The sequence below is a fragment of the Mercenaria mercenaria genome, chromosome 15, assembly GCF_021730395.1.
Source record: "Mercenaria mercenaria strain notata chromosome 15, MADL_Memer_1, whole genome shotgun sequence".
Taxonomy (NCBI): Eukaryota; Metazoa; Mollusca; class Bivalvia; order Venerida; family Veneridae; genus Mercenaria; species Mercenaria mercenaria.
The window spans coordinates 24,768,073-24,790,309 of NC_069375.1; positions in this window are offsets into that span (position 1 = coordinate 24,768,073).

Genomic DNA, 22,237 nt, shown 5'->3' on the forward strand with positions numbered 1-22,237 from the left:
TCAAATAATAGAAAAAACGACGTCATACTCAAAACTGGATCATGTGGGAAGAGGTGAGCGATTCAGGACCATCATGGTCCTCTTGTTGACAATTTGTGACGTTGCAAAAACACATGAAGGTAACTTTCGTCAGAGAAAAGTGACTATCTGAACTTAATTGATCATAAAAAGATAGGTTTTTTAAAAAAAAAAACTTGGTTTAAAATGTCCCAGATGTGACCTGTATTTTCCTTGCCTGTCAACAAACTTGAAAAGACGGACTTGGTTTTAAAGCTTTACAATTGACCATATTGCTTGATATAATTAGCTCACCTGTCACAAAGTGACAAGGTGAGCTTTTGTGATCGCGCGGTGTCCGTCATCCATCCGTCCGTGCGTCCGTAAACTTTTGCTTGTGACCACTCTAGAGGTCACATTTTTCATGGGATCTTTATGAAAATTGGTCAGAATGTTCATCTTGATGATATCTAGGTCAAGTTCGAAACTGGGTCACGTGCCTTCAAAAACTACGTCAGTAGGTCTAAAAAATAGAAAAACCTTGTGACCTCTCTAGAGGCCACATATTTCAAAAGATCTTCATGGAAATTGGTCAGAATGTTCACCTTGATGATATCTAGGTCAAGTTCAAAACTGGGTCACTTGCCAGCAAAAACTAGGTCAGTAGGTCTAAAAATAGAAAAACCTTGTGACCTCTCTAGAGGCCATATTTTTCACAAGATCTTCATGAAAATTGGTCAGAACGTTCACCTTGATGATATCTAGGTCAGGTTCGAAACTGGGTTACGTGCCATTAAAAACTAGGTCAGTAGGTCAAATAACAGAAAAACCTTGTGACCTCTCTAGAGGCCACATTTTTCATGGGATCTGTATGAAAGTTGGTCTGAATGTTCATCTTGATGAAATCTAGGTCAAGTTCGAAACTGGGTCACGTGCGGTCAAAAACTAGGTCAGTAGGTCTAAAAATAGAAAAACCTTGTGACCTCTCTAAAGGCCATATTTTTCATGGGATCTGTATGAAAGTTGGTCTGAATGTTCATCTTGATGATATCTAGATCAAGTTTGAAACAGGGTCATGTGCGGTCAAAAACTAGGTCAGTAGGTCTAAAAATAGAAAAACCTTGTTACCTCTCTAGAGGCCATACTTATGAATGGATCTCCATAAAAATTGGTCGGAGAGTTCACTTTGATGATATCTAGGTCATATTTGAAACTGGGTCACGTGCCTTAAAAAACTAGGTCAGTAGGTCAAATAATAAAAAAACCTTGTGACCTCTCTAGAGGCCATACTTTTCATGGGATCTGTATGAAAGTTGGTCTGAATGTTCATCTTGGTGATATCTAGGTCAAATTTGAAACTGGATCAACTGCGGTCAAAAACTAGGTCAGTAGGTCTAAAATTATTAAAATCTTTTGACCTCTCTAGAGGCCATATTTTTCAATGGATCTTCATGAAAATTGATCTGAATGTTCACCTTGATGATATCTAGATCAGTTTCGAAACTGGGTCACGTATGGTCAAAAACTAGGCCAATAGGTATAAAAATAGAAAAACCTTGTGACCTCTCTAGAGGCCATATTTTTCATGAGATCTTCATGAAAATTAGTGAGAATGTTCACCTTGATGATATCTAGATAAAATTCAAAGCAGGGTCACGTACCTTCGAAAACTAGGTCAATAGATCAAATAATAGAAAAACCTTGTGACCTCTCAAAAGACCATATTTTTCATGGATCTTCTTGAAAATTGGTCAGAATTCTTATTTTGATAATATCTAGGTCAAGTTCAAAACTGGGTCACATGAGCTCAAAAACTACGTCACTATGTCAAATAATAGAAAAAACGACGTCATACTCAAAACTGGGTCATGTGGGAAGAGGTGAGCGATTCAGGACCATCATGGTCCTCTTGTATTATTATTTAATAGGTCTGCAGAATTGTACAAAAACAAGTGTAACGTGTTTGTATGATGTATGTCATAAAAGAGAAAAAATAAATTATAAAAAAAAAACTTAATTGTACATCGGAAAATCTTCAAAAACTTTCTAAAAATAAACCAGAAGGCCTAGAGCTTAGATATTTGACCTGTAGCATTAACTAGAGGACCTCTACAAAATTTGTTCAGACCATGACCCCCGGTGTCAAATTGGCCCCGTCCCAGGGGTTACTTGATTGTACATAGGAAAATCTTGCAAGAATGTCTAGAAATAAACTAGAAGGCCTAGAGCTTAAATATTTGGTGTGTAGCATTGCCTAGTGGATCTCTACCAAGTTTGTTCAAATCATGACCCCGGGGTCAGGCTTAAATGCAAATCTTCATAGCAACCATTTAACCAGGTGAGCGATATAGGGCCATCATGGCCCTCTTGTTTTTACCAAGAGACATATATTTCTTAAGAATAGATAAACTCCTGGGCCTCATACTTATTATTGCAGTTATAGTATTATCTCAGAATGTCCGTTCTTTTTAGCTCACCTGTCACAAAGTGACAAGGTGAGCTTTTGTGATCGCGTCGCGTCCGTGCGTCCGTCCGTCCGTAAACTTTTGCTTGTGACCACTCTAGAGGTCACATATTTCATGGGATCTTTATGAAAGTTGGTCAGAATATTCATCTTCATGATATCTAGGTCAAGTTCGAAACTGGGTCACGTGCGGTCCAAAACTAGGTCAGTAGGTCTAAAAATAGAAAAACCTTGTGACCTCTCTAGAGGCCATACCTTTCAATGGATCTTCATGAAAATCGGTCAGAATGTTTACCTTGATGATATCTAGGTCAAGTTTGAAAGTGGGTCACGTGCCATTAAAACCTAGGTCAGTAGGTCAGATAATAGAAAAACCTTGTGACCTCTCTAGAGGCCATATTTTTTATGGGATCTGTATGAAAGTTGGTTTGAATGTTCATCTTAATGATATCTAGGTCAAGATTGAAACTGGGTCAACTGCGGTCAAAAACTATGTCAGTAGGTCTAAAAATAGAAAAACCTTGTGACCTCTCTAGAGGCCGTACTTTTCAATGGTCTTCATGAGAATTGGTCAGAATGTTCACCTTGGTGATAGCTAGGTCAAGTTAAAAAAATGGGTCAAATGCCATCAAAAACTAGGTCAGTAGGTCAAATAATAGGAAAACCTTGTGACCTCTATAGAGGCCATATTTTTCATGAGATCTGTATGAAAGTTGGTCTGAGTGTTCATCTTGATGATATCTAGGTCAAGTTTTAAACTGGGTCAACTGCGGTCAAAAACTAGGTCAGTAGGTCTAAAAATAGAAAAAACCTTGTGGCCTCTCTTGAGACCATACTTTTCAATGGATCTTCATGAAAATTGGTCAGAATGTTCATCTTGATCATATCTAGGTCAAGTTCGAAAGTGGGTCACTTGCCGTCAAAAACTAGGTCAGTAGGTCAAATAATAGAAAAACCTTGTGACCTCTCTAGAGGCCATATTTTTCATGGGATCTGTATGAAAGTTGGTCAGAATGTTCATCTTGATGATATCTGATATCTAGGTCAGGTTCGAAACTAGGTCAACTGCGGTATAAAAACGGGGTCCGTAGGTCTGAAAATAGAAAAACCTTTTGACCTCCCTAGAGGCCATATTTTTCAATGGATCTTCGTGAAAATTGGTCTGAATGTTCACCTTATGATATCTAGTTAAAAATTAGAAACTGGGTCACATGAGCTCAAAAACTAAGTCACTATATCACTCGGTCATGTGGGGACAGGTGAGCGATTCAGGACCATCATGGTCGTCTTGTTCTTTTGTTGACAGACGAATTTACAATGCATCAAAAAAATCCTGCACTGTTTTGTGGAAACGACTTTTTCTGATAGGTTTTTTTTTGGGTGGGGGGCGGGGGGTTCAATATGTCATCCGCCACTGTCATGATGATAGGATTTCATTTGCCTCACTGTTCCAACAAATCATTTAATCATCCCAGTAGTCTTCTTGTCTATAAATAAATAGAATTTTCGGATGAACCAGTTCTTGTTTTTGTGTAACCGGTTGTAAGAAAACGTTGTTAATATAATTGTTTACCCAACACTCCAGTATTATTAGGCAACCACTTCTTCATATCACCATTCTGCCCATTTCTTCTTGGTCTTTTTTTAACCAGGTACAGGCATTCTTTATAGATAATTGCAAAATATATCTGCTTTTGATTATCTGCAAACATTGTCTTTTTTGCCCACCTGAACTAAAGGGTCAATGTGAACTTTTGTGACCGCTCCATGTCTGTCGTGCGTAGTGTGTCTTGCGTCCGTCAACACTCTTGAAAATCACTGGTGGTCCCCTTTCAAAATTGTTCAAAGAATTTAATTCCATGCAGAATTCTGGTTGCCATGGCAACCGAAAGGAAAAACTTTAAAAATCTTCTTGTCCAAAAGCGCATGGCGTAGAGCCTTGATATTTGGCATGTGGCATCATCTTATGGTCCTCTATCAAGATTGTTCAAATTTTGCCCCTGTGGCAAAAAAGAGGCCCCGCCACGAGGGTCACAAGTTTTACATAGACGTAAATAGGAAAAAACTTTAAAAATCTTCTTGTCTAAAACCACAAGACCTAGGCCTTTGATATTTTGTATGTAGAATTGCCTTGTGGTCCGCTGACAAGTTTGTTCAAATTATGCCCCTTATGTGAAAAGAGGCCCCGCCCTGGGGGTCACTTGTTATAATTATGAGTTATATAGGAAAAATACTCAAACATTATGAGATCATATTCCCTAGACTGTTAAATTATAATTACCTGATGACCCCAAGCGATTAGTGATCACTTGACTGTGACCTCTACCAAAAGTGTTCAAATTATGCCCCTTCGTCTACAAAATTTCTGATAAGGGTTTTCCGGTTTATAAAATAACCGGAATTCCCGTCAGCAAACATCACATGATTTTCAAAAGAGCGCACACGTATAGGTATCGCACACTATTGTGACTTTTTTTAAATAAAACAATAACATAAAATGAAGTCAGTCCACTTTATACGTTAACGATGCAGCCAGTGATTTCTCGCAGGCCTAGTGCGGTTACTGTATTCGTATGATACTTTATCGTAGCCAGTTGGATTTTGTCTTCTTTCTTTTTTTCTTAACTACAATTCAATGATTCAGGAGACAAAACGAGTAAGTAAATCTAGTTCTAACATATTCACTAAAATTATATGTCACGACATTGTGTCTGAAATCATTAGTCCTCCACCTCTGATTCATGTGGGGAAGTTGGCAGTTATTTGCGGAGAACAGATTTGTACTGGTACAGAATCAAGGAACACTGGTTAGGTTAACTGCCCGCCGTTACATGACTGAAATACTGTTGAAAAACGGTGTTAAACCAAAAACAAACACAACTGACACGTAATTATGTCTAAATACACTCCGTCTTTAATATGATCAAATGATGATGGTCAGGCTCCGCTCAGGGCACAACAAGCTCAATGCTCACATGTACAAGAAATACAGACTGGCATCATCGCCAACTTGTCTATGTGATGAAGAAGATCAGACTGCGGAGCATATACTTCAGAGATGTAAAAGGCATGACCAGGAGCGAGCTGCGAGAAATCACTGAATAAATCGTGTTTTGAATTGTTTTGTTTTCACTTCTAAACGCCATAATACTGTGCGCTACCTATAGTTCGGTTTTGTGGCGAGCGATCTGTGTGTACTTTTAATAATGGAACAGTCCGTTATTTAGGTAGTGTTATTTGGTACGATTTAGTGGTTCTCACCTAAATAAGGCAAAGTAAATCATGCTGACTTCCTTAATCGGTAGACGAGTATATGAATTGACCAATCAAACTACATGCGCACTTTTGATTTGCTGCCCACGTGATGATAGCCTCTAAATATACTGTTGCGTCTCGTTCTATATTTATCAATCTTTACAAAATGAAGCGTTGTAACGGTTTATAAATTTTAAAGTACGTGAAAACAACTACAAAAAGTCGAATGTTCCCGTAATTCTGCAAACTATAAACTTGTCAACCATTACGTTTCATGTAAACATATGAAACAGAAGCGGTATTTTGCCTTTCGGTGATAAATTATTTTAAAAATTAGAATTAACAGTGTGTGGGTTTGTGGCTTTAAGATACAGCCTTGAAATGTGGATGACATATACAGTTTTGCACACCTATCTTAAAACCGACTTTCAGTTACCACGAATGTGACCTTTTGACCTACCTTCTTGATATTTTAGCATCAGTTTGCCATTTTAAACATGTGGCCCATATTACTCAGGTGAGCGATCCATGGTCATCATGACCCTCTTGTTTCTTTTATTGACACTAAAATATACAATACACCAAAAAATTCGTGCACTGTTTTGTGCGAAAACGATGTTGTCTGATCAAGTTTTTTTTTTTTGTTCAATGTGTCATCCACCACTGTCATGGTGATAGGAATTCATTTGATTCGCCGTTCCAACAAATCCTTTAATCATCCCAGTATTCTTCTTGTCTGTAAATAAATGGAATTTTCGGATGAACTAGTTCTCGCTTTTGTGTAAGCGATTGTAAGAAAACGTTGTTAATATAATTGTTATCCCCCGCCGATGAAATCGGGAGGGGGTATTGGAATTGCGTTGTCCGTCCGTTACGTCCGTGCATCCGTGCGTGCGTGCGTCCGTCCGCAGTCATTTCTCAGTAACTAGCAGGTAGAATTTCATGAAACTTGAAATAAACATGAACCAACATACTGCGATGATGCCCGTCAAGTTTTTTTTTTGGATTGGTCAATTTCCCTTAGAGTTACTGCCCTTGATTTAATGAAAAATGCCCAAAAATGTCCGTCCGCAGCCATTTCTCAGCAACTAGCAGGTAGAATTTCATGAAACTTGAAATAAATATAACCAACATACTGCAATGATGCCCATGATATTTTTTTGGATTGGTCAATTTCCCTTAGAGTTATTGCCCTTGATTTAATGAAAAATCCACGTCTGCAGCCATTTCTCAGTAACAAGCTGGTAGAATTTCATGAAACTTAAAATAAATCTGAATCAGCATACTTTGATGATTTCTGTCATTTTTTGTTTTCAATTGGTCAATTTTCCTTAGAGTTATTGCCCTTTAATTGTTTGAAAATCTACAGATTTGTACATAACAAACCAACCAATTGGTAGAATTTCATTAAATCCATTTTTTTCATCATTTTTAATTTTCCATCAATATTTATAATCAACATGTGAAATGTTGTACCCTTACCTGGTGATCCACGCTGACCCCCCCCCCCCCCCCCCCCCCCCCCCCAAAAAAAAAAAAAAAAAAAAAAAAAACATTCATATTCTGTTAAAATGATTTTGACTAATGAAATTATTTGCTTCTTATTAACATCCTTAACTTCTTGCCGGATATATTTTTTGGCCATTCCTCACCACAAGCCCTTTCGGCGGGGGATACCAATTAATCGAATTTGCTTGTTTCTAATGTAATATACAGATAGATTCTTTTCTCTTTAGCAGTTCAATGGGTTCTTATATAGGCTTACATGAGAAGTACCAGTATTGTAGGAATCAGTAACAAATCAATCATATTTTTTCTTAAGTGAAAAACACTTATATAATTATTCACGAGTGCTTTTGCCCGCCCACCAATTACTTGTAGCAAAAAAAAAGAAAAACAATTGGCGAACTACTTGTATTACTTATGCAACAAAAACTACGTTTTAAAATATGAAGATTTCCCAATGATATATCCGGTTATACACTGCGCATATGCGTTGGAAGATTCCATTTTTACGGGTAATTTGTATCGTTTAAAGTGCGGCGGATCGTCATAAATATACGTACGTCCAGGAAGGAATGCTGGGTATACATGCTCGACCTCCGGCTTTATTCCAATAATGCCCTTCATCCTGCTCTAATGATTGGATGGGGGACATTTCTTTAGAACATTTTATCACCTTTTTTCTTATTTTGTTGACTCTAGAATATAAGAATACACAATGCACCAAAACATTTCTGTACTGTTTTGTGCGAAAACGACTTTGATCAAGTTTTTTAAGCTCGACTTTTCGAAGAAAAAGTAGAGCTATTGCACTCGCCTCGGCGTCAAAGCTATTGACTTGAAACTTAAAATAGTTATTTACTATCAAAGTCTACACCAGGAGAAACAATCCCCATAACTCTGATTTGAATTTTGACAGAATTATGCCCCTTTTTAACTTAGAATTTTTGGTTAAAGTATTTGATGAAGTCAGATATCTCTGTTACTATCAAAGCTTTTGACTTGAAACTTAAAATACTTATTTACCATCAAAGTCTACACCAGAAGAAACAATATCCATAACTCTGTTTGAATTTTACTATCAAAGCTTTTGACTTGAAACTCAAAATAGTTATTATACACCAGGAGACACAATTCCCATAACTCTTATTTGAATTTTGACAGAGTTATGTCCCTTTTTAACTTAGATTTTTTTTACTGGCAAAGCTCTAATTCAGAGGCAAGCACTGAGAAAAGTCGAGCGCGCTGTCTTATGGACAGCTCTTGTTATGGTTCAGTGTGATCCACCACTGTCATGATGATAGGAATTCATTTGTTTCAGTGTTCCAACAAATCCTTTAATCATCCCAGTATTCTTCTTGTCTATAAATAAATGGAATTTTCGGATGAACCAGTTCTCATTTTTAGCTCACCTGTCACAAAGTGACAAGGTGAGCTTTTGTGATCGCGCAGCGTCCGTCGTCCGTGCGTAAACTTTTGCTTGTGACATCTCTAGAGGTCACATTTTTCACGGGATCTTTATGAAAGTTGGTCAGAATGTTCATCTTGATGATATCTAGGTCAAGTTCGAAACTGGGTCACGTGCCATCAAAAACTAGGTCAGTAGGTCTAAAAATAGAAAACCTTGTGACCTCTCTAGAGGCCATATATTTCACAAGATCTTCATGAAAATTGGTCAGAATGTTCACCTTGATGATATCTAGGTCAAGTTCGAAACTGGGTCACGTGCCTTCAAAAACTAGGTCAGTAGGTCTAAAAATAGAAAAACCTTGTGACCTCTCTAGATGCCATATATTTCACAAGATCTTCATGAAAATTGGTCAGAACGTTCACCTTGATGATATCTAGGTCAGGTTCGAAACTGGGTCACGTGCCATCAAAAACTAGGTCAGTAGGTCTAAAAATAGAAAAAAAACCTTGTGACCTCTCTAGAGGCCATATATTTAATAAGATCTTCATGAAAACTGGTCAGAACGTTCACCTTGATGATATCTTGGTCAAGTTCAAAACTTGGTCACGTGCCATCAAAAACTAGGTCAGTAGGTCAAATAATAGAAAAACCTTGTGACCTCTCTAGAGGCCGGATTTTTCATGGGATCTGTATGAAAGTTGGTCTGAATGTTCATCTTGATGATATCTAGGTCAAGCTCGAAACTGGGTCACGTGCGGTCAAAAACTAGGTCAGTAGGTCTAAAAATTGAAAAACCTTGTGACCTCTCTAGAGGCTATATATTTCATGAGATCTTCATGAACATTGGTCAGAACGTTCACCTTGATGATATCTAGGTCAGGTTCGAAAGTGGGTCACGTGCCCTCAAAATCTAGGTCGGTAGGTCAAATAATAGAAAAACCTTGTGACCTCTCTAAAGGCCATATTTTTCATGGGATCTGTATGAAAATTGGTCTGAATGGTCATCTTGATGATATCTAGGTGAAGTTCGAAACAGGGTCACGTGCGGTCAAAAACTAGGTCAGTAGGTTTAAAAGTAGAAAAACCTTGTGACCTCTCTAGAGGCCATACTTGTGTATGGATCTCCATAAAAATTGGTCAGAATGTTCACCTTGATGATATCTAGGTCACGTTTGAAAGTGGGTCACGTGCCTTAAAAAACTAGGTCAATAGGTCAAATAATAGAAAAACCTTGTGTCCTCTCTAGAGACCATATTTTTCAATGGATCTTCATGAAAATTGGTCAGAATTTTTATCTTGATAATATCTAGGTCAAGTTCAAAACTGGGTCACATGAGTTCAAAAACTAGGTCACTATGTCAGATAATAGAAAAAACGACGTCATACTCAAAACTGGGTCATGTGGGAAGAGGTGAGCGATTCAGGACCATCATGGTCCTCTTGTTGTGTAACCGGTTGTAAGAAATTGGGCAACCACTTCTCCGTATCACCTTCTTGTCGAGTTCTTCTTAATATTACTTTTTACCTGGGTATGGGCATTCTTTATAGATAATTGCAAACTTTATCTTCTTCTGATTATCTGCAAACATTGGGGTTTTTTTCTAATATAATGTAAAGATAGATTCTAATTTCTTTAGCTGCTTAACTCATTAATACCTGCAGCCATATCGCCGCTTAATAACTGGTATCAATTTTCCGATACATTCCTGAGCCACTTATCAATTTATCTGCTTTGTATGCCTGTAGATTTTCACTGATAATCAATAATCGATAAGATCTAGGCATCCTTTGATCAAAATTAGGGACAAACATCTGTTTATAAAAGATGAATAAAACTGAAATTTTCACAACTGAAACTACAACTTATGATCTAATCAATAATTTAAAATTTACTATTATTTTGATTTGCAAAATTGTTTTACAGGCCAACTGAAGTAACATAAATATAGAAAACTGCAATATTCAAGAAAGACTGGACATAGAAAAACAGCCATTATTTATTTTATATTTATTCAAATATCATCTATTGCTATACTTTAAAGCAAATTACATAATGAAAGAACAAAATTACACTTTATTTAAAGATCCAATACTAAGGAAAGTGAACATTTTAATTTCTTTTAAAAAGCACAGAAACTATTTCATTTTATTGGAAAATGAAAGTTGGTATGTAGCAATTCGAAATAAATCGCAGTATATGTACAATTATTTTTCTATGAAGTATGAAGAAAGTTAAAAAGACCTGGGGGTCATTCTGTCGATTCATTGAAATTTCAACATAATACACACACATTTCTTTGAGTTCCAAAGACCTTCTGTAAATTTTGACCTGCCAATCTTCATTATTTAGTGTCTTGCAGAAGTCTATGCACTGGCTATGAAAAAAATTTCCAGCTCACTTTCCCTTAGTAATGGACCTTTAATAAAATTAAAAATACTGAATAAATGAGAAAGATTCTGCGGTATAATGGAATGAGAAGATAAAACAGGCAATACTTAGAAATAACTTTCTTATTCCGATATTTAGTGATGAGTATATTAAATAAAACATGCTTAAATAATAAATATTTTGATTGTTTCGATCGCTTCTGGGTTTTACAAATCTTTAGAGTAAAATATTTGCATTGGTTGACTTTGACAGCAGTCCATTCGTTGGTACTCTTGCAAACGTAAAATCACGTCACGCGGCATACAGTACTATCAGGCGGATAGCGCATTTATGCGATCCTCGGCATACACGCCTGTTATCTCTTGAAGGATAAATACGACCTGCAGTACTCGATTAGAGTTGAAATGAACGCATAAATGCGATCTGCATCCTTAATGAGTTAACGGGTCCTTATATAGTCTTCCATGAGGAGTACCAGTATTGTGGGAATCAGTAGTAAATAATTTTAAATTTTTTCTTTAGTAAGACACTTTCATAATTATTTAAGAGTGCTTTATGCTGCCAGCAAAGAAAAACAAAACAAAACAATAGAATTGGCCGACCACTTGTATTACTACGCGAGTTTATAATAAACATAAGATGAGAGATATAATATTTACAAGGACAATACTTGAGAAGACTTTGTATCCTGTTATGTAGACATAGTGCATTTCAGTAGAACAATTTATCCCCTTTTTAGGTCACCTGGCCCCAATTTCACGAAAAAAACTTAAGTAATTACTTAGTTAAGTCTGTTATTTTAAAATTGTGTTATTACTTAAGTAATTGTTATGTCTCCCACCACACAGTGGTGTAGGAGACATATTGATTTACTCCAGTCTCTGTGTGTGTCTGTTACAAAGCTTGTCCGCACTCTGTCGAACATTTCTCATCCGATTTTCACAAAACTTGAACAAAAAGTGTTTGACTATGAGACCTCGGACAGGTTCGATAACTAGCCAAATCGGTCCAGGCGTCTTGGAGTTATGGCCCTTGATTACCAAAAATCGGTCTTTTTACTCTTGTCCGCACTCTAATTCGAATATTTCTCATCCAATCTTCACCAAACTTGAACAAAATGTGTTTGACCATGAGACTTCGGCCAAGTTCGATAACTAGCCAAATCGGTCCAGGCATTTTGGAGTTACGGCCCTTGAATTATCGAAAAATTGGCCTTTTTACTCATGTCCGCACTCTTAATCAAACATTTCTCATCCGATCTTCACCAAACTTGAACAAAATGTGTTTGACCATGAGACCTCGGCCAAGTTTGATAACTAGCCAAATCGGTCCAGGCATTTTGGAGTTACGGCCCTTGAATTATCGAAAAATTGGCCTTTTTACTCATGTCCGCACTCTTAATCAAACATTTCTCATCCGATCTTCACCAAACTTGAACAAAATGTGTTTGACCATGAGACCTCGGCCAAGTTTGATAACTAGCCAAATCGGTCCAGGCATTTTAGAGTTACGGCCCTTGAATTACCAAAAAAAATCCGTCTGTTTTCTCTTGTCCGCTCTCTAAGTCGAACATTTCTCATCCGATCTTCACCAAACTTGAACAAAATGTGTTTGGCCATAAGACCTTACCAAGTTCGATAACTAACCAAATCCGCCCAGGCACTTCTGATTTATGGCCCTTGAATTACTGATTCGATCCACTCATCCAGACCATCTAATTGGATCCACTCGTCTAAAACATCTAGAGAAACTAACATTTTTCATAGGGGCAGTTGTGGGAGACATGCGCTTTTCTCAAAAGCATCTCTAGTTTAAAATTGATTTTTATGCTCCCGAAGGGAGGCATTTAGTTTTTGAACCGTCTGTCGGTCTGTCAGTCTGTCAGTCTGTCCGCAATTTTTGTGTCCGGTCCATATCTTTGTCATCGATGGATGTATTTTCAAATAACTTGGCATGAATGTGTACCACAGTAAGATGACGTGTCGCGCGCAAGACCCAGGTTCGTAGCTCAAAGGTCAAGGTCACAGTTAGACGTTAAAGGTCATTTTTCATGATAGTGCATTCGTGTCCGGTCCATATCTTTGTCATCACTGGATGGATTTTCAAATAACTTGGCATGAATGTGTACCACAGTAAGACGACGTGTCGCGCGCAAGACCCAGGTCCGTAGCTCAAAGGCCAAGGTCACACTTAGACGTTAAAGGTCATTTTTCATGATAGTGCATTCGTGTCCGGTCCATATCTTTGTCATCGATGGATGGATTTTCAAATAACTTGGCATTAATGTGTACCACAGGAGGACGACGTGTCGCGCGCAAGACCCAGGTCCGTAGCGCAAAGGTCAAGGTCACACTTAGACGTTAAATGTCATATTTCATGATAGTGCATTGATGGGCGTGTCCGGTCCATATCTTTGTCATTCATGCATGGATTTTAAAATTATTTGGCATGAATGTGTACCACAGTAAGACGACATGTCGCGCGCAAGACCCAGGTCCGTAGGTCAAAGGTCCTAAACACTAACATCGGCCATAACTATTCATTCAAAGTGCCATCGGGGGTATGTGTAATCCTATGGAGACAGCTCTTGTTTTCTATAACAATGTATTTATACCTAAAATACACTATGGATAGTAGAATTCAGGGTTTCAACGGTCAGGGAAAAGTCAGGGAAAAAAGTCTTTTTTTCAAGGTCAGCGAAAAGTCAGGGAATTTTGTAATTGGTCAGGGAAATTTGGAAATTTAGCAAAAGTCAGGGAAATTTGGAACCAGAAGTCAAAAGCAAGAGAATAAAGTTTTCAGAAAGTAGAAAGAATGAAAATAAAAGGCAAAGGCAGTTTCTTTTCTTTTGGCTAAACCAAACATTTTTTAAAAATACAGTCTGTTAAACAAAATTATTTTTAACTTTTAACAGAATTAAGACTGTATGAATGCTATGAACTGTGTTGTCCTGCATAGTTGCAAATTTATTTCATCATTTTACCATATAATAAAACTTTTCTGTTTTTTATGTTTGTATGGAAAACTTATTACATACCATTTTACATGTTTACCATTTTTTATTCATCTACTCTGCTGATGATGTGAAAACTTGCTATTTGATGCATTAAACATTTGCACTATTCTTTGTGTTTTTATTTTAATTTTAAAAACAAAGTCTTCTTGTCAAAAACTAAAGATTCTTTAACTATATAGAACTTAAAACTAAGATCAAAGTAGAAAAACAATCAATTGAAAAGCGGTAAATATATAAACAAAAAAGGAAATACAAAAGCACATACAAAGGGTGTAAGTTAAGTTTGCTACAGCTGGAAAGGTAAATCAGCATGATAAAAATGTGTAAAGTAAGATTTGCTAAGTCGTTTAATACTGATATGTTGAGGCATTAAGCTGAATACTATTTATTGTATTGAATTTTCAATTTTTTGAATATCAACAGGTATTTCTGCTTTTAATGATTTTATGTCAGTCTTTAATCATTATTCATAGAATGCAAACTCGAATACTGTAATGTAAAAAGAAACAAACAACTTCTAAATATATTGCAACATACATATGCTATTAAGTCTACAAGTAGACTACCCCTGTTAATTATGTGAAAAATGCAATTTTCTACAAAAAAAATGAATAAAGGCAAATTTTCATAGAATGTTGTACATTTGTCTGAACAAACACAGTAGAAAAATCCAAAACTTGATCAAAGGTAGTCTTTTATTGAAAGGTATGGACATTTCTTGTTGACTGCCAAAGGCTCACGGTGAGCTATTCTGATCACTTACCGTCCGGCGTCCGTAAACTTTTACTTTAAACAACATCTCCTCATAAACCGCTAGGCCAATTTCATCCAAACTTCACAGGAATGTTCCTTGGGTGAAGCTCTACAAATATTGTTCAAAGAATTGAATTCCATGCAGAACTCTGGTTGCCATGGCAACCGAAAGGAAAAACTTAAAAAATCTTCTTCTCAAAAACCAGAAGCCCTAGAGCTTAGATATTTGGTGTGTAGCATTGCCTAGTGGACCTCTACAAATTTGTTCAAATCATGACCCGGGTCAAAATTGACCCCGCCCCAGGGTCACTTGATTTTACACTATAGAAAATCTTAAAAAAACTAACTTTCAAACCAGAAGCCTAGAGCTTAGATATTTGACATGTAGCATTGCCTATGACCTCTACTAAAATTGTTCAAATCATGACCCCGGGTCAAATTGACCCACCCCAGAGGTCACTTGATTTTACATAGATTCTATAGAAAATCTTTAAAAAAAAATAAAAATAAACCAGATGGCATAGAGCTTAGATATTTGACATGTAGCATTGCCTAGTGGACCTCTACAAAATTTGTTCAAATCTTGATCCCCCAGGGTCAAATTGACCCAGGCCCAGGGGTTACTTGATTGTACATAGGGAAATCTTCATAAATTTGCTAAAAATAAACCAGAAGGCCTAGATCTTAGATATTTGATATGTTACATTGCCTAGTAGACTTCTACAAACTTTGTTCAAATCATGACCCCCGGGGTAAAATTGGCCCCGCTTCGTGTTACTTGATTATACATCGGAAAATCTTCCAAAAAAAATCTAAAAATCGTCAGTTTGACATTTGAAACATGTAGCTCATATTACTCAGGTGAGCGACCCATGGTCATCATGACCCTCTTGTCTGTAAAATTCTGAATTATTGTGTTTTGATATATGAAATAGACATCAACGGTTCTGTTATAGCTGAAAAAGTCAACATTGAAGACGCGTAAAAGACAAAAACAAGCATTTGAAATAACAGACTTAGCTAAGCAATTACTTAAGTTTTTTCGTGAAAATGGGGCCTGAGCAATGCAAACTGTGTCCCTCATCAATCGTACGTCCGTTCGTCCATCCATCATCAACAGTTGTGTTTAAAAGACATCTCCATAACTACTGAATGGATTTTGATGAAACTTGGCATGGATATTCTTTGCATGGTCCTCTACCAAAGTTGTTCAAACAGTTTGGCTTTGTTACACATAGGGGCCGCCAGAGCTAAAAATAGAAAAATCTTTAAACAACTTTTCCTAAACCAATGTTCCGATTTTGAAATAATTTCACACAAATGGTCCTTATGTCAACCTCTACTAAGATTGTTCAAACTATACAGATTCGTCAAAAAACATGGCCACCAGGGGGCGTCACGTCACTTTTTCCTATATGTATATAGTGGGAACTTTAAAAATCTTCTTGTGTGAAATTGCTTGCTCGATTTTAAAATAATTTTACACAAATGGGCCTTGTGTGATCCTCTGCCAAGAATGTTCAAATTATTATCTGTGCAAATACATGGCCGCCAGAGGGTGTGGTGACTATTCCCTATATGTGTAGTGTGGAAACTTTAAGAATCTTCTTTAGCCGCCGGATTTTGAAATAATTTTACACAAATGGTTTTTGTGTGACCTTCTACAAATATTGTTCAAATCTTTCTGATTCGTCAAAAGACATTGTCGCCAGAGGGCGTCATCACTTTTCACAATTTCTTTAAACAATATCTCCTCGAAAATCACATAATGGATTTTGATGAAACTTTACAAAAATGATCTCTTGGTAGCCCTCTTTTAAAGTTGTTCAAATGGTTCCGGTTCATTGAACATATGGGTCTTTTTGGTTAAAAATAGGTTTTTAGCTATCAGGCTTTAAAAATCTTTTTCTCTAGAGCTTTGATATTTGGCAATTTATATAAGGCTTTGACTCTCTATCATACCTGTCCAAATTATTACCCTATGGTTAAAAAATGGCCACACCCCTGTGTCTGACATGTACTTACTATAGGCTTTTATATAAGAAATTTTAAAAATCTTCTCTGAATCCAGCATGGCTAGGGTCTTTATATTTGGCATGTGGTATCAGATTTATAATTTCTACCGTAATTATTTAAATTATTGCCCTAGGTTCAAAAACGTGTGTGAAATGTATATAATATAAGCTAACAACTCTGAATTAATGCAAACACACTTGAAGCCTACGCACAGCTGAGCGCTTCAGGGTCAATTACCCTCTTGTTTTTTCTTTTGTTGACACTAGAATTTACATTGCACCAAAAAAATCCTGTACTGTTTTGTGGAAATGACTTTGTCTGATAAGATTTTGTGGGGGGGGGGATTAAATATGTCATCCGCCACTGTCATGATGATAGGAATTGATTTGCCGCATTGTTCCAACAAATCATTTAATCATCCCAGTATTCTTTTTGTCTATAAATAAACGGAATTTTTTGGATGAACCAGTTCTCGTTTTTGTGTAACCGGTTGTAAGAAAGCGTTGTTAATATAATTGTTTACCTAACAATTCAAAATCATTAGGCAACCACTACTTCATATGCCCCATGTGGTTCTGGGACGATCTGTGTATGAAAAGAATTGGAACCACTGTCTTACCCTTGCATGATCGTAAGAGGCGACTAATAGGGTCTTAATACTTGGTTTTGCTGTAACTCTGTGATTCCAGCAGGTATAAAGATTTTGATTCCATACCTCATGTTTTTATTTCGATGAAAATGAGATGTGAAACCACAATTTGTAGTCCTGTGTGGCGCCATATAACCTATAACTGTGTTGGTGCGCCGTAAAACCCAAATAAATAAATAAACACTACTTCATATCACCTTTTTGCCCGTTTCTCCTTGGTCTTCCTTTTTAACCAGGTACAGGCATTCTTTATAGATCATTGCAAAATTTATCTGCTTTTGATTATCTACAAACATTGTCTTTTTTGCTCACCTGAGCCAAAGGCTCAAGGTGAGCTATTGTGACCGCTCAATGTCAGTCGTGCGTCGTGTGTCTTGAGTCTGTCAACATTTTGTAAAAAAATCTTCTTCTTGAAAATCACTGATGGTCCCCTTTCAAAATTGTTCAACGAATTTAATTCCATGCAGAACTCTGTTTGCCATGGCAACCGAAAGGAAAAACTTTAAAAATCTTCTTGTCCAAAACCGCAAGGCGTTGAGCCTTGATATTTGACATGTGACATCATCTTATGGTCCTCTATGAAGATTGTTCAAATTTTGCCCCTGGGGTAAAAAAGAGGCCCCGCATCGGGGGTCACAAGTTTTACATAGAGTTATATAGGAAAAAACTTTAAAAATCTTCATGTCTAAAACCACAAGACCTAGGCCTTTGATATTTTGTATGTAGAATTGCCTTGTGGTTCTCTAACAAGTTTGTTTAAATTATGCCCCTTAGGTGAAAAAAGGCCCCGCCCTGGGGATCACTTGTTAAAATTATGGGTTATATAGGAAAAAATACCTCAAAAATTATCAGATGATATTTCCTAGGCTGTTAAAGCGATTAGAGATCACTTGACTGTGACCTTGACCTACTGACTTATTTTCTTGTTTTTTTAAGCGACTAAACCACACATCGTGGTGATTAAAAAAAATAATCAAACTTTTGCTTCATTCACCTATATGCTGCATATTCGAGGTTCTTACAATGTATTTTTCATTTAATTCTGTTGAAAATCTTTGTTTTCCTATACATTTGAAATAAAAACATTCGTCTACAAAATTTCTGATAAGGGTTTCCCGGTTTATAAAAAAAAAAACGGAATTCCCGTCAGCAAACATCATGTGATTTTCAAAAGAGCGCACACGTATAGGTATCGCACACTATTGTGACTTTTTGAAATGAAACAATAACATAAAATGAAGTCAGTCCACTTCATACGTTAACGATGCAGTCAGTGATTTCTGTATTCGTATTATACGTTTTCGTCGTCAGTTGGATTCCCAGTTAAATTTTGTCTTTATTTTTTTTCTTCACTAAAATTCAATGATTCAGAAGACAAGACGAGTAAGTAAATCTAGTTCTAACATATTCGCTAAAATTATATGTCACAACTGACACGTAATTTTGTCTAAATACACGCCGTCTTTAATATGATCTAATAAATTTGTTTTAGCTCACCTGAGCCAAAGGCTCATTGTGAGCTTTTGTGACCGCTCAATGTCAGTCGTGCGTCGTGCGTCATGTGTCTGTCAACATTTTCTAAAAAAATCTTCTTCTTGAAAACCACAGGGCAGAATAACACCAAACTTCACAGGAATGATCCTTGGGTGGTCCCCTTTCAAAATTGTTCAAAAAAAATTATTACATGCAGAACTCTGGTTGCCATGGCAACCGAAAGGAAAAATCTTCTTGTCCAAAACCGCAAGACATAGAGCCTTGATAATTGGCATGTTACATCATCTTATGGTCCTCTATCAAGATTGTTCAAATTGTACCCCTGGGATGTAATGAGGCCTCGCCCCGGGGGTCACAAGCTTTACATAGACTTGTAAAGGAAAAAACTTTAAAACTCTTCCTCTTCTTGTCTAAAACCTTAGGACCTAGACCTTTGATATTTGGTATGTAGCATTGCCTTGTGGTCCTCTACCAAAATTATTTAAATTATTACCCTGGGGTGAAAAGAGGCTTCACTTGTATAGGAAAAAACTTAAAAAATCTTCTTGTCTGAAACTACAAGACCTAGGCCTTTGATATTTTGTATGTGTCATTGCCTTGTGGTCCTCTTTAAGATTGTTCGGATTGTGCCCCAGGGGTGAAAAGAGGCCCCGCATAGGGGATCCCAAGTTTTACATAGACTTATATAGGGAAAAACTTTGAAAAATCTTCTTGTCAGAAACTGCAAAGCCTAGACTTTTGATATTTAGTGTGTTGCAATGCTTAGTGGTCCTCTACCAAAATTGTTCAAATTATTACCCTGGGGTGAAAAGAGGCCCTGTCCCCGGGGGCTCCCAAGTTTAACATAGACTTAAATAGGGGAAAAAATCCTTTTGTCTGAAAGTTCAAGGCCTAGGCCTTTGATATTTGGTATGTATCATTGCCTAGTGGACCTCTATCAAGATTATTCAAATTATGCCCCTGGGGTGAAAAGAGGCCCCACCTTGTTGGTCATTTGTTATATGATTTATATAGGAAAAAATACTTCAAAAGTTATCAGATATTTCCTAGACTGTTTAATTATATTTACCTGATGTACCCATGTGATTACATGTCACCTTACTGTGACCTTGACCTACTGACCTACTTTCTTGTTTTTTTTTAGATACAGCCTTGAAATTGGGATGACATGTACAGTTTTGCGTACCGATCTTAAAACTGACTTTCATTTACCATGAATGTGACCTACTGACCTACTTTCTGATATTTCAGCATCAGTTTGTCATTTGAAACATGTGGCTCATATTACTCAGGTGAGCGATTTAGGGTCATCATGACCCTCTAGTTAAGATTTTCTGTGATATTTTTAGACCTCTACCTGTAGTTTTATAACAATCTTACACTTCACTTTAATACAAGCATTGCCCGGCCATAATTTTAGGATTGATTGATTTATAGATACAGTTTTACACTAAAATAAGAAACACAACAACAGATTAGAAACCAGAGAAAAACAAAACTTACACCGAGTGTTATGCAAACTGAAAACAAAAATTGGGAATCCAACTCCCGACGAAATGTATAAAAGAAATGCTGTAACCCCTTGGCCAATGAGAAATCACTGACTAAATCGTGTTTTGAATTGTTTTGTTTCCACTTCTAAACGCCATAATACTGTGCGCTACCTATAGTTCGGTTTTGTGGCGAGCGATCTTTGTGTACTTTTAATAATGGAACAGTCCGTATTTAGGTAGTGTTATTTGGTACGATTTAGTGGTTCTTACCTAAATAAGACAAAGTAAATCATACTGACTTCCCTAATCGGTAGACGAGTATATAAGTTGACCCATCAAACTACATGCGCACTTTTGATTTGCTGCCCACGTGATGATAGCGTCTAAATATACTGTCGCGTCTCGTTCTATATTTATCAATGTTTACTAAATAAACCGTTGTTACGCTTTATAAATTTTAAAGTACATGACAAAAACCTGCAAAAATTCGAATGTTCCCGTAATTCTGGAAACTATAAACTTGTCAACCATTATGTTTCATGTAAACATATGAAACAGTGGCGGTATTTTGCTTTTCGGTGATAAATTATTTTAAAAATTACAATTCACAATGTGTGGGTTTGTCGCTTTAAGATACAGCCTTGAAATTTGGATGACATGTACAGTTTTGCACACCATTCTTAAAACCGACTTTCAGTTACCACGAATGTGACCCTCTGACCTACATTCTTAATATTTTAGCATCAGTTGAAACATGTGGCTCATTTTACTCAGGTGAGCAATCCCTCTTGTTTTAATACAATGTACAGATATATTCTGATCTCTTTAGCTGCTCAAAGGGTAGTTATATATAGGCTTACATGAGGAGTACCAGTTTTGTGCGAATCAGAAGCAAATTATATCATAATTTTTCTTAAGTAAAACACTTTTTAGCTCACCTGTCACAAAGTGACAAGGTGAGCTTTTGTGATCGTGTGGCGTCCGTCGTCTGTGCGTCCGTCCGTAAACTTTTGCTTCTGACCACTAGAGGTCACATTTTTCATGGGATCTTTATGAAAGTTGGTCAGAATGTTCATCTTGATGATATCTAGGTCAAGTTCGAAACTGGGTCAAGTGCGGTCCAAAACTAGGTCAGTAGGTCTAAAAATAGAAAATCATTGGGACCTCCCTAGAGGCCATATTTTTCAATGGATCTTCATGAAAATTGGTCAGAATGTTCACCTTAATGATATCTAGGTCAAGTTCGAAACTGGGTCACATGCGGCCAAAAACTAGGTCAGTAGGTCTAAAAATAGAAAAACCTTGTGACCTTTCTAGAGGCCATATTTTTCAATGGATCTTTATGAAAGTTGGTCAGAATGTTCACCTTGATGATATCTAGGTCAGGTTCGAAAGTGGGTCACTTGCGGTCAAAAACTAGGTCAGTACGTCTAAAAATAGAAAAACCTTGTGACCTCTCTAGAGGCCAAACTGTTCAGGAGATCTTCATGAAAATTAGTGAGAATATTAACCTTGATGATATCTAGGTCAGTTTCGAAACTGGGTCACGTGCGGTCAAAAACTAGGTCATTAGGTCAAAAAATAGAAAAACCTTGTGCCCTCCCTAGAGGCCATATTTTTCAATGGATCTTCATGAAAATTGGTCAGAATGTTCACCTTGACGATATCTAGGTCAAGTTCGAAACTGGGTCACGTGCGGTCAAAAACTAGGTCATTAGATCTAAAAATAGAAAATCCTTGTGACCTCCCTAGAGGCCATATTTTTCAATGGATCTTCGTGAAAATTGGTCAGAATGT